At 38.2% G+C, this 12,213-nt stretch overlaps 1 long non-coding RNA gene across 1 annotated transcript in view; it reads right to left on the bottom strand.

Annotated features, from left to right (window-relative positions):
• The window catches only part of LOC148003868 (uncharacterized), a 71,667-nt gene that overhangs the window by 13,050 nt on the left and 46,404 nt on the right, over positions 1–12,213 (bottom strand). The window contains exon 4 of the long non-coding RNA XR_015629765.1: positions 10,713–10,823. This is a non-coding gene — a long non-coding RNA (uncharacterized LOC148003868). The remainder of the gene's footprint in view (positions 1–10,712; positions 10,824–12,213) is intronic.

Here is a 12,213-nt window from a genome sequence, read left to right as displayed (position 1 = left end):
ATGATGAAGGATGATGAACTTATCAACATAGTAACTCTGTGACGCCAGGAGCCCCGGGGCATGAAGCTGAGGCAGGATCACCATCGACGTGTAGGAGTATTGGCAAAGAAAGCAAACCAAAAGAGGGAGAGGCCATCACCAGTCTCCACAGAATATTAACTGAACTGTCCTCATAACTGGTTCATAGTGACTGCTGTAGAATGCCCTTTATCACAGTAAAATAAAGTCCTGGATAAAAATGTGTGTGCTAAAGAGCTCATTCCACAACATGTCAAGTATTGTATGAGGACAATCAGAAGGCATAAGCCACACTTGACCTGTGTCACAAAATTCTAAAGTGCTCTCAAGGAGCAGTACAAAGAAGAGCTCCTCTAAACATCCTTCCAATCCCTATATACAGGTATGCATATCCAGCCTCATTCTACAGAGAAAGATAGACTATTAGTTTAAGGGGCACAAATCCTCAACCTTCCATTTATTAACTTCATGGAGATATAGGACTTACCTTGGCTCTAATATTACCTAATCATTTATTCCTTAGACTTGGTTTCTTCAATCCCTCCCCTCATTGTTCCCTCCCCTTTTCCTCAGAGACAAGGGAGCACTACATGGATTTCCAGTAGAGCTAGGGACATTCTTTCCCACTGAGGCCAAACCAGGCAGTCAAGATAGACAGAAGGAGACCCAGTGGCAAGGAACAGAAAACAAGGCAGCCCCACTCCACGTCTTAGTGGTCACACATGAGGACCAAGTTGCATATTTTCTACAAATGTGTTGGGGGGGCCTAGGTCCAGCCCCTACAGGCTCCCTGGTTAGTGGACGAGTCTCTGTGAGCCCCTAGGGGCCCAGTTTAGTTGACTTTGTATGTGTTCTTGTGGTATCCTTCATTCTTCCAGCTTGCTCAATGCTGTCCTCCACTCTTCCACAAGACTTCCCAAGCTCTGCCTGATGCTGGGCTTGGCTCTGTGCATCTGTTTGAATCAGCGGCTGGATGAAGCCTCTCAGAGGACAGCTTTGCTAGGTTCCTGTCTGTAGGCATAGCAGAGTATCATTAATAGTGTCACGGATGTGCTCGCTCACATGAGATAGATCTCAATTTGAGCCAGTCATTGGTTGGTTATTCCCTCAGTCTCTGTTCTACCTTTATCCACACACACCTTGGAGGCAAGACAAACTGTGGGTTGAAAGTTCTGTGGGTAAATCACCCCTCCTCTGGAAGTCCTAGCTGGCTACAATAGGTGATCACTTTCGTTTCTATATCTCCCTCTGGTAGGAACCACAGCTAGGCTAACCCCCATAGACTCCCACATCCCAGTCTCCTGCTAGTCCAAGAGATGCCCCCCACTCATTTCCATTCTCACTCCCAGCCCTCTTCTGAGTCCTGCCTCCACACTTGATCTCCATCCCCATCCCCTTCCTCCCTGCTTCTCCCACCCACTTCCCTCCGTCCATCCACTTCGGATCAATATTCGGTTTCCCCTTCTGAGGAAGATTTATGCATCCTCCCTTGGGACCTCCTTATTACACAATTTCTTTGAGTCTGTGAATTGTAGCTTGGGTACCATGTACGTTATGGCTAAAGTCCAATTATAAGCGAGTCCATACCATACATGTTTTCCAGGCTCTGAGTTATCTCACTCCGGAAGATATTCTCAAATTCTATCATTTTTCCTGCAAGGTCATAACATTCCCCTCCTTTTAATTTTTGGATACTTTTACTTGCTCTTTAGGTAAAAGATTTTATCATTCATATGACTTGAGACCTCTCTCAAATTAATTATAGAATGTTCTGAGAATATAATATACTGGGATAAGGCAAAACTAACTAGAAAATCTAACACTAGGGTCCAGTCTTCACTAAAAGCAATTCTGTCCTTCAAATTTGCCTTCAATGACTTTTAGCTCATGTACTAATGGACAGTAAGCATCAATGCAGCTTTCCTCTGCGTTCTGGTACCAGATCTTGATGATTCCTAAGACTTTGTTTTCCTCTGCTGTTTACATATGAGAAATAAATTTACTTTCTGTAACTTATTATGGGACAAAGACAGATGTCCTGTTTCAGTCATGAGCTCAGAACGAAGAATAGGCAGGGACTAACAAATTTATTTGTCTGAGTTACTATAAATATATCTAAAGTAATCTCCTTAGAATTTAAGGTAAGCGCCTAAAACATGTAAATATCTAAACCTGAAGGTGAAAGGATTACATCTTTGAATTCTGAAAGAGCTGGACACCACTTCTGTCATCTTCAGTGTCCCTCTGGACAAGCTAACCAATCATTGTGAATCTCGGTGTCTTCTTCTATGTGGGGCCTCACTTGAATAGTTAGTGTAACAAAATTCTCTTAGGTACCTGGCACCTTTAGGATAGGAATGCATAGTAATTGGTTACCAGTCTTCCTTTATACTAGATAATATGGTTGATAAAGGTTTGTGATGTAAATTATACACATGGGTAATCTTAAAATATACTTCCCAGAACTTTTACTTTGGCAAGTTCTCTTTTATATGTTTCATTGAAATCACTATAAAGTGGGACTCTTCAAACAAAGAGGAGTCTAAGAAGGGGATCAAAGGCTGACCTTTTCTTTGTTGGCTGGATGATTTCAACTGAAGTCAAGACTTTCGCTTCCTTTTTAAAAGTACCATAAATTTTAGAAGCATGTTTCTCAAAAGGAAACTTAACGTAATATTTAAACAATTTCCAAAATTAAGATCTAGATAAAACTCTTAACTTCATGTCAGATCAATGAAATATAATACTCTCCACTATCATACCATATATCATATGTAGTCACAATGAAACACAAACCCTTTTGTGCCTAGTTTTGTGTTGGAGAGTAGGCTACTGGAAATAACTTAAGACTGAAAGGCAAGATTAGTCATGCAGAGAATTTTGCAAGGCCATTGGAATCCTTTAGAGAGGCTGACTTCGTAAGCCTGGCAGCTTTTCCATGCAACTGGAAAGAGTTTCAGAGGAATGAAAAAGAAAGATTTACCTATGTACAATTTGATAAAGAGGCTCCAATGGGACATAGGAAGTACACACAAGTCCTGCATGACAATATACATATGTAGGTCATCAAAACGTTCAAAGGCAGACTAGGGTGACAGCACATAAGGCAATGTGCCTGTGTCTAAGTATTAGGATCCATACTCTGATTCTCAGAATCCATGTTTTTTCTTTTGTTGTCGTCGTTTGCTTTGTTTATTTTCAAGAAATAGCCTAGTGTAGTGGCGGGACATGTAGCATTAGGGCATGGTGGGGCAGGGGCTGTCAAGATTTAGACAGCCAAGCCAGCACACTAATGAGCTTCATGTAGACAGTGAGAAAGAGGATTTGCCTGGCATCAGTCTAGAGTCTCCACATGCTCGTGTACAAAACACCTACAGACCAACATGCACACAAGCACAAGTCCACACACCAAGCCCAAAGATAATCAACAATCAGATCTGTACAAAAGCACAACCACTGTGTATTTCATGAAGCCAAACTAACATTTTTAAATCTGGAAATCAATAAAAACCTGTAAATGATAAATGACAGGAAATTTTCACTTAGAAAAATAAATAAGTCTGAATATTCCTCTGTACACAAACTCTACTTAATCCATGAGCCAATCCCTGTCTTACTTTGCTACATATGTACATTGATACTAATATCCCTATCGCTATGATATCCCTTAAGATGGGTTTGCTTAATCACAATTAAAATACCTCTAACCATATACTCACGTATTGAAAAATTATTTATTCTACCAATCTATCTCAATCTAGAAGTATTTTAGGCAGTCTTTATGCTATATATCTATATCCCTCAGAATCTCCATGCTTGCATTTGCAAGAACAAAAATTATTTCTGTTAAGTTTTGAGTCTTAAACCCCTTAAGGTCTTTATAAATCCACTGCATTTTGTCCATGCAGGCAACTCCCCTGCCTCCCTGCAAAAAGCATTTGGATTGTAGTGACCAAGTACGATTTTTGCTCCATGTTTGATTTAAATCAAATCATTTCTGACACCGTTCAAATCCTTGGGAACCTGTCTATGGCCAATTCAAACAAATAAACACTCAAATAAAAGGTAAAGTGAGGTCCTGCTGTCATACATTTCGCTTAATAGTTGCTTTGCCGATGGATCCAAAGAGAGTGTTTGAAAGGATGCTATGTATTTTCCTGTGATGTCAAAGTGTCAATTCAAAACCCATCTGTTTTAGCTGAAAAAATAATACTTTGTCATAATTCTGCACTACCAGCCAGCATTCTTCCCGGCACCCAGAGGAGACTGCAAAAATCCTCTATTGTCCTAGCACAATGTTAGTTATTATTTATAAGGCTTTGTGAAAAAAAATGTTGGTCTGACATTCATATAGTTTTCTTAGAAAAAAAACATTCCCCTATTCCAACAGTTTTTAAAACATAGCCAAGCACCTAAAGGTATGGTTATTTACCTTGATATTGAATTATTTTCCTAAAGGTTGTCATTTTATAGAAGAGATGCTAAATATTGATAAGGTTTGGTTGGTTCCCCCGCTTCCATGCCAAAAACCATGAAAAAAAAAAAACAAGAAGTAAAATAAAAGTTTTCTCCTACTGCGCTGCAAATATATTTTATTCAAACCTGGTGTGATGCCCACCTTGACTCTGCGTCCCACAGAATTTTAAGATTGGAAGCGCATCAAAGTTAAGATTACCAAATTAGTATCAATTTAGTGCAATTTAAAGTTGTGTAATCTTGTATCAGAAAGTATAAGCGGAGACGCTCTTATTTGCCCGTGACATTTCTAGCTGTCTTTATTGCTTCAGTTTTGCAGGTATAGCAAATATCTTTTTGAAAATAGCATGTGGCAAGCTCGCAGAAACCACTTGGTAGTCTAAGGGAGAGACATGCTTTTCTGAAGCCACCAATTCAGTGGACTAACCAAGAAGGTTGACTTCACTTAATAAAAATGGAGATTTTTTTTAAAGCTATTACACTTTATATGAGATGTGCCAAGAGTATGTTGATACTTCTTTTTAAGAGAGATTTGACAAATAATACAGAAGCACAAAGATCAAAGACCTCTCAAATTATACAATGTTCTTGAATATTCTCTAGTTTTGGGAACTTTTTTCTCATCCTGTCCCCCCAAGACATACTAAATTACCTTGTTATTATAGATAAGTACCTCTAGAAAGATGAGACCCTAAACCATTACACAAAAAGTAAAAGATCAGATGACTCATTCGTTTTCAGTCTTTCCTAAATTATTATCGACTGCCATGCCTCCAGACCAGGTTAAGCACTAGAAGCATCATCAATGAGTAAACCAGATGTGAGTTTTGGAACACTTCTACCAGGAGAGAAAGAAGACTTGTACTATCCACATGCTTACAAATGGACTTCACTTTCAATTGTTATCTGTGTGCTATATAAGTGATAAAGGATGCTAAAGGGAAGACGCCATCAAGGAAACTTTACCTTAACCTAGATTATTATTGGAAGGGAACATCTTCTAGACAGAGAGAACCATATTTTAAAAGGACTTGAGGTGGGAAAGACAGATCAAATTTCACAAACAAAGAGAACACATGGTTGGAATAAAGAGAGCAGAGGAGAAAGGGTGCCCAAGAGCTATGTGAAGCCAAGATTGGGAGGGGTCTCAGGCCATATTAAGGGTATGAGCCTTTATCAGAATAGCTAGTGAAAATATCCAAAAATGAAAATAAGAGGAATGTTATAATATGATCTCCATTCTTAATGTGGATTTTTAACTCTAAAATTCTAAAGGAATGTATTTTTCCTATTGTCCAAAATTGAAGTAAGCAGAGTGGGTGGTTATTACAGTCTTACCATCCAAATTATGGAACGGCATAGACACAGAACAAAAGTTGATAAACTTGCTTCATTAGTACATTGTTAAATTTATTTTAGCTCATGGTCTTGAATTCCTCCATGACAGATGATGACAGCATAATTTTGTGTTTGCAATTCATGCTACCCTAAGTCATTTTGTACTTTAAATTTCTATCAATTAACAAGCACACTCAAGTTCAAGTTAATCCTTACAATTCTTCTAACAACTCCATTCCCATCTGGTAGATTCTATTCCTCTTCAATACAGTTTGTAATCTCAAAACAATTTGTATCATGGATCATATGGCTCAGGAACCTGTATTCTGCATGTTGTGTTACTTACTTGTGGAACATTCTTCGTAAGATGCTGTCCTTTGAACATGATAAGCTGAATTGTCCTTTAACCTAGATTTTGCCTGCCTCTGTTATTCATCCTAAGCTAGGTTTCTGTTACAGAATAGCTTTGCCATTCTTAAGAGTTCAATATTTTAAGAAAAGAATCATAAGACCCATGTTTGAGATATTCTCTCTGTTGACCTTTTTCCTATATACTTGAAGTCTTCAAATCTTACACTCTGTGAAAGAGGTCACAGGCCTTTTCCAGTCTCGGACTCCCAGAAACACAGCCCAACTACATCTTCCCACCACATAGATCATGATCCAAAGGCTGCCTCTGAGTTCTAGTCCTATTGTCTCTGATCTTCCAAGTGCCTATTGGACCAGGCGGTATTATAATGATATACTGCTTCAGTTTCATATGTTTCCCATGGCCTTCTAGTCTATAGCTTACTGTGTCCGTGATGATCTGAATCCTCTAGGCTCCACTCTATATTCAGAACTTACCTTTTGGAATTCAAACAAAACTGTTCTCTCTGAATAAATTCTATTTATCACAACTCAAAAAAGCTTTGACTTTCAGACACCGCCTTTGCAATAGAGTCATAAAAGTCTACCTGGGAGATCAAAAGCCAAGAATTTTCCCTCTTTGTTCCCTTTACATTATTCTGTGGGTTCCCTTCACTGGGGCAGTACACTTTAGCCTCTCAGACTGGTTCTATTAGCAGAAACTCCAGGATACAAAAGAAAACTATGTCAAAGATAAACAATATCTGATGTACTTTCAAAAATTTGACAGTAAATAAAATGCGAGGTGTTAGAATGAAATATTAGTAGATCTAATCCCCTGTGTCAATTTACAAAGACAGAATAAAGACTCCTCGCCATTAGCTTTCCTGTATACCTACTGTTCCAAGCCTATAACCACAAAAATTAAGTTTCCCAATTGATACGGCTTGATACATATTGAATAATTCTTAGTTATCATGATGACTAGCAGCAATTATAGAACTCCTCCTTAAAGGTTTGTTTAGTGCAATTGGAATTATTTCCTCATAGATCTGGAACTCATAGCAACAGATATTAACCACGAAGGCATGCTTTTCCAGCATTTAAGTTACGTCCATTTCATGGCATAATGCTTCCTTAGGCTTTACCACTTAAATATTGGTGAAGAACCATAGGCCCCAGCATCAAGAGCTCATTGGAAACTCATCAATACAGATCCCTCTTCATATCTAACAAATCAGAGTCTTCATAAACTTTGAGAGGCACCAACATAGATAATTTCTCTGATACCCAAAATGAAGATCATCCTTTATTAATTAATACAAATAATTAGTAATTAATGTAAGGCTGCGTTTATATGCTACTTAATGCTGAAAGGGTTACTCTAGAAGCCAAAGCATTTAATTATTAAGAAGCAAAACAAGGAAGAAATGAAACAGCATCATCTGCTCTAAATGTATTTTATCCAAACTGATATGAAGCAAGCTCATGGCAAGGGAGGCTCTCTCACTTAGTAACTCATCAAGTCGGCTATCTCTATCATCCTGCTGTGGCAGAAATATAGCAATCTTTAAGTGTTTTATTGAGAAAATTCCTCATGCTTTCTCCATGCGTGATAAGCATGGACTTGCATGCACATGGCTCTCTGTGTGCCCGTGGCTATAAACTTCTCAAAAGACTATGAGCAAGAATATAAAATGGAAGGACTAAAGAAATGGCTGTTTTCAAGAGTCTCAGTGTGTTGGCTGTAATTCAAATGAGCAGAAGCTTAAGACAGAGGACAATATTTTCAGTTGTTCCATCGGTCACCTGAGAGAACACGCTATACATCTTCCAGTTCTCATCAGAAAGTTTTCTGTGACTATTTGCCCCAAGTCACCATGTATGTACATATGCATAGTCATGTTCCCAGAACCAAAGTGAAACTCAGAGTAAAGCAATTGTGCAGGAATTTCTTGTACCCGGTATGGCCTTAGCTGAAGCTGATGCTTATAAGTGTTTATTGGTAATGATGCTTTATATACCTGCCATGATTTGCTATGAGATACTTAGATTGCCTTTTGAAAATGAGTGTGTTCTCTGAATAACACTGAGGTTCGTCTCAGTTTTTCAGTCCTGGCTTATCTATCTTGAGCAACTTCATAGAAACTGCTCTAAAATACTGAATTCTGAAACATTAATATGACATTCTTCTTTCCAATGTCTCAGCTTGTCCAATAAAATGAGTTAGTATTAATGAATTGTGAATACTGCACTTCAGAATCTGTCTTAATCACCTCTTAGTCAAAGACGGGGTCTTGTTCGAAGTCATCTCTAACATCTGTCTTTACTCTTAACGGCCAGTAGCACATAATGGCAAGACAACTGTTGGGATTAGAAATACAAGAAAAAGAGTTTCCCCTTCAGTGTAACTAGCCTTTTCCCAAAACTAATGCTGAAGGAATTTCCTGATGGTTATTCATCATTTATCATGCACCAACTACCATGTCATGTCTTTCTAAATCTTTACCTGATTGAATTTTAAAATGCTCTATGAAGGCATGTATTATCAGCATTATTCACACTTTATCAATGAAAAATAAATAAGCAAACAAACACTAGGAATCAAAATCGAGAATCTAAAAAGACTAGAATCCACGATGGAAAACCAAACTGTCTTGTTACAATGCTTCTATATGAGTCTTTCACTATTACTAAATTTGCCAAATGTAGTTCTCTGAAACTGACTATCCTAGACTTAAGCAAATATCACTGTTCAGGTAATGATAATCAACAGTTACAGTCATAAAAATACAAACTCACTTAGTCATAAATACAAACTTATATGGAGCTGGGAGTCCTAAGTATAACACATAAAGTAACATACACACACACATACACACACACACACACACACACACACACACACACACACACACACACACCACGAACTGATACAAAATACAAAAGAAGACTGAAATTGCTTTAAAATGGGTACAACTGAAGATATTCAAACTAAACAAAAATAGTCAGATACAGAGGACAAATATTACACTTTGCCTCATCCTGTGTCCTAAAACACACACACACACACACACACACACACACACACACACACACACACACACCACACAACACAACACACACATGAAGGCAGACAAAGACTGATAAATAGACCATAAGGAGGAAGACAGGGTAAAAGGAAAGGAATGGTGTCAGTGAATACAGTGAATATGATAAAAAAATTAATATATTTGCTATACTTGAAATCCTTTGGAAAAAATCTCCATACTATGTATATTGAAAGCACTCCAATTTTTAAAAGTTAATACAGTATAAAAAAGATGAGAATGGCCTAGTCATCCCTGGAATAATATCTGATCTCACATTAGTATTAATGGGAATGACAAAATGTATAATAAACTGGAGATCTCTCTTCCATATATAGGATGCATGCATGCATGTTCCAATGTCTACCTACCTGTGGGAATTCACCCAATGAAGACAGAAATAGAAGAGAGATTTGACAGAGAGCATACTTGTGACTCACTGAATATGAAAGTCCACTTCAAGAATTTGTTCATCCCATACACAGAGACATCATGATGGACTGAAGAGCTTATTAACCATCATCAAGAATGTCCTCTTGGAATTATCTTCCTTTGCCTGCTTCCAAGGGAAATTATCCACGGGTTTCTTCAGGGCAATGGTTATCAACCAAGTGCCCAGTCTCATCTTCAAATGTTCTGAACCAAATTTACTATAATAATGATAACTGCCCCTTCAGCATCCTGATCTTTTTAAACTGCTATACATCCTTTTCATCTATTTCCATTCCCCTTAGGTAGAGTGCAGGCTGCGAAATCATCAGGCCTATTTTTCAATAATATATATCATCAGAAACAATTTTGATAATCATATTATTAGTGTGTATAACCCCTTCCTTCAGAACTCTGCTAAAAGGCTCACCTAAATATCCTGCCTTCCTCCTATGCTCTATTTATATCTGAAAATGTCAAAATTCTAAGAAAATCATAGGATCCTTGCTTGATAAAAGGATTCAGTTCTTTTAGAGCAAGAGAAAATAATTAATAAAATAAAAGCACCTGCTTAAAGTTGATCCTCGACATCATTTAAAAATGTTCCTTAGCTAATTTGTGTGACACAGATTTGTATTCTAGCTCAGAAATAGATTTTGAATGCATGATTATTTAGCAGAGGGTATTAGACGTGTTGCTTTTGGTAATGAACATTTAGATGAGAGTTGTGTTCTCAAGGTAAGTATTCTCATGAGGTAAGTTCTGATTTCTATATGGGAACTTTCATTTCACCTCCAAATTATGTAAAGAATTAGCATGATAACTTTTACATACAGTAGATGAGTCCTTCAAGAAATAAACTCTGCCTCAATTCCCAAGTGTCCTTCATCACTTTTCTAATGTCTAAGATCAGAACCCGAAATCACAATTCTGTAAGAATTTACTGAGCTTTAAGAAGTGAAGCATAAGAAGACACAATTCCCATGCTCCATTGTTCAGTAATATCTCCCTTACCTATAACTGGAACCAGGAAGAGTGACATTAACCTGTGAATACTGAGGGCAGGAGAGGACTCTTCCCCAGGGAGGAGCACACCAATTTGTTGTCAAGTGCCAAATGATCAGGCTGAAAAACATACATGTAAGTATCATTTTATTACTGGTTATATTTATAAACATACATCTATTCAATAACAATCTGAAAAATAACTTGCACGGATTTGAAGGAAAGCAGGAAGGGGTATATGGGAAGTCTTGAATTGAAGAAATGGAATGGACCAATGCTCTAATTATGTTATAATCTCAAGGGGATGGGACTATCACAGGAAGACAAACAGAGTCAACTAACTTGGACCCCTGGGAACTCTCAGAGACTGAGCCACTAATCAAAGAACATACACAGACTGGAATGAGGCTCCTGGCACATATGTAGCAGACATGCAGCTAATTCTCCTTGCCTTCCTTGTCTAACCTCAGAGGGAGAAGATGGTCTGGCAGAGACATGACATTACAGAATGGGGGAATACCCAGAGGGTGCCCACCCACTCAAAGGAGAATTGGGGGGGAGGCAGGGTAAGGGATTCTGACAGGGAGAAATGGGGAGAGGGAATAGCATTTGGGATGTAAATAAATTAATTAAAAATAAAAACAATATAAAGAGTTATTTTTGATCAAAGAATACTATCTGTAATTTTTTTAATTTGGAGGTCATAATTTAGTTAAATCATTTCTCCCTTCCCTATCTTCCCTCCAAATTCTCCCATATACCCTCTCCTTACTCTTCTTCAAATTCATTCCTCATTTTATTTTATTGATTGCTGTTATAGGCAGATATTTCTCCTAAATATACCCTGTTCAATCTGTATTGTTATTTGCTCAGGGCTGACCATTTGGAATTGGATAACCAATTGTATTCTCCCCTGGAAAAGAATCACTCTGCTGCTCCAAGCTTTTCTCATTTGCCTACAGTGCTTTGTCTGAGGTTGAAGCCTCATGGGCTTTTCTCCATCCCATCTGATATGGTCCTTGTGCAGCTCACGTTTGAGGAGCATACTCTCTCCATCAGAGGTCAATCAACCCAAGACATTTCCAACTAGACCCACACCACTCCTACATGGTCTCTTCTTCTCCAACTTGCTAATTCCACAACAAAGACAGAACTGACCCAGGCAGTATATGTGCCAAGATCTCATGGCAGGAATACCAGCAGTATGAAAGATGGAACCAGTACCCTCACTCCGAAACTGACCAGTCCTGTGGACATGCTTGTCAATCAGAGTGATTTGACAAATGCCTGAAGGTGATATAAAACAATCACAAACCCCACTGAAGAGCTGAAGGTGCTTAAAGAAAATGCATTTCCTTCTTGTCATCTTAACCTTGACCTATATGTTCTCAGAGACAGACAGACATACAGACGTACAGGCACACACACACACACACACACACACACACACACACACACACACACACACACAAAGGGAAGTAAACAGGAAGAAATAGAGGGGAACAAAGAA

The sequence above is a fragment of the Rattus norvegicus genome, chromosome 9 (assembly GCF_021556685.1).
Source record: "Rattus norvegicus strain SHRSP/BbbUtx chromosome 9, alternate assembly SHRSP_T2T, whole genome shotgun sequence".
Taxonomy (NCBI): domain Eukaryota; kingdom Metazoa; phylum Chordata; class Mammalia; order Rodentia; family Muridae; genus Rattus; species Rattus norvegicus.
This window is presented reverse-complemented; position numbering and strand designations above follow the sequence as displayed.